This window comes from Psammomys obesus, unplaced genomic scaffold, assembly GCF_907164565.1.
Source record: "Psammomys obesus unplaced genomic scaffold, mPsaObe1.curated_primary_1811, whole genome shotgun sequence".
In the NCBI taxonomy this organism is placed as follows: Eukaryota; Metazoa; Chordata; class Mammalia; order Rodentia; family Muridae; genus Psammomys; species Psammomys obesus.
Genome location: NW_026591142.1, coordinates 1 through 5,295, shown reverse-complemented (window position 1 = coordinate 5,295; position 5,295 = coordinate 1). Strand labels below are relative to the sequence as shown.

General features: G+C 46.1%; 1 long non-coding RNA gene across 2 annotated transcripts; it reads left to right on the top strand.

Annotated features, from left to right (window-relative positions):
• Positions 1-1,822: 1,822 nt before the first annotated feature.
• On the top strand, positions 1,823-4,550 carry LOC129679103 (uncharacterized). Of its 2 annotated transcripts, XR_008720511.1 has the most exons (4): positions 1,823-2,163; positions 2,591-2,709; positions 2,792-2,870; positions 3,251-4,550. It is a non-coding gene; the product is annotated as an uncharacterized LOC129679103 (long non-coding RNA). The 2 variants fall into 2 exon arrangements; XR_008720510.1 differs by having other exon boundaries at positions 2,792-4,550.
• Positions 4,551-5,295: the final 745 nt, after the last annotated feature.

The window sequence follows — 5,295 nt, the reverse complement described above, 5'->3', positions numbered from 1 at the left end:
GGGGGGGACAAGTGGGGGGTGTGAATCACCACACCGCTCTTGCTGCCCATTCACCCATGAGCCTTCTACAACAGCCCAGATGTTGTGCTAAATGAAGTATTTTGGATTATCTATAACTGTTCTGTCTCCCATTACCAAGTTTAACTGAGACGTGAGAACAAGTCATACTTTTGTCATCCCCCTCTTTTTTTTTTTTTTTAATTGCACAAGACATTATTAAATAGTACACTTGGGAATTCTACCAGGAGTTAACATTTGTAGCCACCACTGTTTCTAAGAACCCTTTCCATTGTCCAAAGTCTCAGTTCACATTGCTGGAACATCTCTGTGACTAGACTATTTATCTCTTTATGTTCTGCCTCAGAGCTACAGTTGATAACTCCAGTTGTGCACTTTACTTAATTGTACATGTCTAATCATCTAGAAAATATTACTTTTTTCACAACAGAAATTCTGTGCTTTTGACATGAAGCAAAGTAATGATGACAGTGCCGACGACGGTGATGATAACGACTGGAGAGATGATCAGCAGTTAAAAGCACTTGTAGAAGGCCTAAGTTCAGTTCCCAGCTCATAACCATCTGTAACTCCAGCGCCAAGAGATCCACCGCCCCCTTCTAGCCTCTAGACGAACTGCATGTATGTAGCACACAGACACACACACAAGCAAATAAATACCCATACAATAAGCATCATTGTTTTATTTTTCCTTTGGTACTAGAGTTGAACCAGGGCCTTGTGCATGTCAGGCAAGCACCCTACCACTGAGCAGTATCTCAAGCCCTCACTCATACACTAAAAGTGGAAACAAGAACAATAATAAAGCTGCTTTATAATCTTGTGCTTTACAAAAACCGTAGGTTTCAAAATCATACCTCTAAAAATTTAAAAACGGAAAACTATAAAGAGAGGTCATCTTAGTCTTTCCTGTTGTGATTCTTATATGCAAAAAAAAAGGTTTCTTTAAAAACTGTGTTTTTGTTTTTTTTTTCCCAATGAAACTATATAGCCTTGCAAGTTTGTACTTCTTCTTTTGGGTTTGCCTATAAACCGAGTGGCTAAAAGCTGCAGCCCTTGTTGCTTTTTTTAGCTACAGCAATTCTTGACATCTGTTTGTGTTTAAGCGATGACACAATATCAGAACACGCAGTGTCATCGTGTCACATTGTTATAGCACAACAAGAAAATTACAGCTCCCCAACAATAACATGGTGTCAGAAGTGTCCGCTTGGCGGTGAGTCAGTGCTTTAGAAGTTACAAGCTATTTTTAGCTCATCCAGTGCTTCTGAAGCTCGGGTTCCTAGGTCCCAGCAGATAAGGAAAAATCTAGGGTTACAGTGGGAAGGAGCCTTTTGGGTCCCCAAGTACCCTTTCCTGGCATATGTGGCTCCCCACTTTCCTGTCCAGACCACATCAAACACGGGTTCCGTAGGGAAATTGCATGCATTTAGGGCTGGATCCCAGTTCTTCTGAGCCAGGCCAGCATCCCTGTGGAGGAGGAGAAACTATAATTATCTTCCTGTCTGGAATAAACCCTGGGATGACATCTCCCGGGTGACCCTAGTGCCCTCAGAGCGCAGTTCCACCGCTGCCTAGGCGCGCGGTGCAGGCGGCCCTTACGGGTTCTCCATGCTCTGCGACCCTCTCCCGGGTAGACCGGTCCCCAAACTCCTGCTCCACAGCGCGCGGCGACGTTGCCATAACAACCGGCGCGCGCAGCCTCCGCGGAGGAAGTGACGAGAGTGGGTTGGCTGTTGTTGGGACACGTGACCCGGGTAGTGTTTTGACAGGGCAAACAGTGAGAGAAAAGAGTAGAGAGCGAGCGAGGCGGGCAGGCAGCGGGGCCGGTGGATGCGCGGGGCGCGGCATCTCGGCGTCCGGGCGGCCGCGGGGTCGCTGTGCGCCCTGCGCTCGGGGAGGCGTGGCCCGGAGCACGGAGTGTGATGTGAGCGGCCGGGCGGCCGCGGAGAGCAGTGCCGGGAGGAGGAGCGAGGGGTCCCGGAGGGCGGCGAGCGGGCGGGCCATGGGAGCCGCTCCCGGGTGGGCAGAGCCACGCGTGGGTCGGCGAGGCTGAGGACATGCCCGGGCTCTGCTGCTGACCGCCTCCGGCGGGAACCCGGCTGCCGGAGCCTCGGCGAGGCTAGCCAGAGGGGAGCCCCGCAGGTGAGGCCCGGGGGTGCTGAGGGGGCTGCTGCGCCCCGGCCCCTGAGGAGGTGCCTCGGTGCCCGGAGGAGACTTGACCAAGGGCTGCCTTAGCTCCTGGAGCCCGACTCTTCCTCCTCCGTGCCTGTACCTCCAGGGCATAAATAGATCCTGCCTGTGCTTCCGAGACGCTGTGTCAGAGGAGGACACCTTGGCCTGGAGAGCGCAGGGGCGGGGAACAGGGGTGCTAGGCCCGAGGACGCCGTGGGAGGCGGTGCGCAGACTTGAGGGTTTTTGTTTTTTTTTCCCTTCAGACCTACCCAAGGTTCTGTCACCACAGTCTGCACCAGGAAGAGGCCTAACTTAGTAGTTTTCTTGCAAGATCCGAGGGTCAAAACAAGACCTGATTGTTACTTTTTTTTTTTTTTTTTCAATTTTGATCTCTTAGCGTTTGCTAAACCGAAGCAGAAGCCGTTGAGTCAGCGTTTGTCCGGTTGGAAAGAGCCCACACCTGTGTTTTGAGGCACTTTGGGAGGAAATTGGATGCGAAAATGAAGCCAGACCGAGGTAAATGATTTATTTAAGTGGGGCTTGAGTTGTGTTCTGTTTCTCTGTCTCTTTTGAGAGGCGTTAACCTAATTTTCCACAGGATCAAGCATTCCTGTGTCAGATGTGACGAACAGTCTCTGTGAAGACATCAGCCGCTGAGGAAAAGATGGACTTACGGAGTAGGTGGTTAAAGTCAGATGGGAGGAGGACCCGTTCTTAGGCAGTGTTTGGTGTGTGCCAGAAAGAAGTTGTCAAGAGTAGCACTTGTGAGTGGCCACAGGCGTAGAGTCCTTTTTAGTTGCTGTTCCTCATTTCTTTTCAGGTAAAGTCAATCCAACTTCAGAACTCTGTCAACTTTTGGAAGTTGAGTTTGAACTTCATTAGCTTTTGTTTTTGTTTTTTGGTTTTTTTTTTTTTTTTTTTGTAGTGTGTTTGTTGTTGTTGTTTGTTTTTTAGATAGGGTTTTGTCAAGTTGTCTAGGCTGACACGGGTCTCACCATGTAACCCGGGCTGGCCCAGAACTCACTCACTAATGATCTTTTTAACTTTGCCTCCACAGTATTGGCATTACAGGCATGCACCGCTGTGAACCCGCATTACTTGAAGTTTGTGCTCTAAGTGAATTTCAATTGTTTTCAGAGTACCCCAGCCTCAGTTTCTCAGTTGCACAATCAGGGCCTAACTTTCCATTCTAAACCTGTATTTTCTTTTCTTTCTTTTTGTGGAGGAGGAGGCAGGGTTTTTCGACAGGGTTTCTCTGTGTAGCTCTGGCTGTTGTAGATCTTGTTCTGTAGACCTGGCTGGCCTTGAACTCACAGAGATCTGCCTGCTTCTGCCTCTCAGGTGCTGGAATTAAAGGCACCACCCAGCTCTAAACCTGTATTTTCAAGACTTAGAGAATAATGTATATATCTTGCCCCTCTTCCCCCCAACCCTATTATTTTGAATGAAATATAAAGGTATCTGTCACAACTCAGTGGGGAAAAGTGCCACAAAGCCTGGTGATCTGGGTTCAGACCCCAGAACTTACAAGGTAGAAGGAGAGAACTGATTTCTGAAAGCTGACCTCTGGCCTCATCTCATGTCCCTTTGCATACGGTGAACACACTGACCCAAAAAGTGAATATTTTTAAGGTAATTTTAAAAAATGCCTTAAAAGGAAAAGGTTTATCATATTACCCCAGGCTGGCCTACAGCTAGGACCTCTCCTGCCTCTGTCTCTTGGGTGCTGAGACTGCAGGCACATAGCACCACACCCGCCTCATTTTGCTTTTCAAAGAGGTCAGAAGAAGTTTATCAGCCTTGTGATTAAGGATCAGGGCAATTCTGGGAGGAGTTTGCTACAGTAGGGGTTAGTAGTGAGGGCTTCTTAGGTTTGAGTTTGACTCCAAGGAATTATACAGTAGGTATGTCGTATGTGGAAGAAAGGGCTAGACAGCAGCATTCATTCAAAGCTGAGCTTCCAGGGTTGGAAATAGTGATTTATCCTCTGAGGTAGACTTACAAGAACCTAAACATCAAAACCATTATTTTCCTGTATATATTTTTCAAAATGATTAGAAACACAAATATACTAGTTAAAATGTCTTCTGGTCATAATGTTTATTAAAATATACTAGGGAAAAGTGGGAGACAGCTATATTTAAAACATGCTTTAAATTATTTTCTGGGTGTCTTACTGTTAATTAAAATGAGTTCGTTGTGAATGCCTGTAGAAGTGTCATCAAGTACATTGCTACCAAGAGGAGCGCCTGTGTACCATGCTAAGTTTAGATTTTTAGATTACATCAGTGACTGTGGAAAAACTGGCACCGAGGTCAGAGGCTGCGTCTCAGAATAAACAAGCAAATAAAATCAAAGTCACTGTTTGTCTTGGATTATTGTTAAAAAGTTGCTTAAGCCACAGCAGCTGAAAAATAGCATTTACAGCAGAAACTTTTGAAAAGTTGTTTTGTCTTAGGTAGAGTTGTAACTGGGCCATAGAAGGTTTAGTTATATAATGATACAAGTTAATAAGGAAAATAAATCCATTTATCAAAATTCCCATAGGCGTGAGAGTAAGTTTCTTTCTTTCCCTTGAAAGTTGTTGTTCCCTTTATTATTCTCAGGTAAAAAATGGAGTAACCTCAAGTCCAGTGTTGTGATTTTGTTTCATAAAAACATAAACTGTCATGGATTCTTCCATTTTTGCACATGATTCAGAGTAATTACAAATTCTTAACAAACTTCTATAGAAACACTGAGGTAACTTTTTCATGGATTATTTTCATTACTATTTGCAACATGCTCTTGTATGGTCTCACTTAGCCCAGGCTAGCCCTCAGCTTACTTTGTAGTTGAAGCTGGCATTGAACTCCTGATTCTCCTGCCTCTACTGCCCATGTGCTGGCTTCTATTTTAGTAAAAACAGAGAAAGAGGGGCTAGAAAGATGGCTCAGCAGTTAGGAGCACTTGCTGCTCTTCCAGAGGACCCGAGTTGAGATCTCAGCAACCGCATGGTGGCTCACAAACACCTATCACTCCAACTTCAGGGCATCTAATGCCCTCTTCTGGCCATCACACACACACACACACACACACACACACACACACACACACACACAC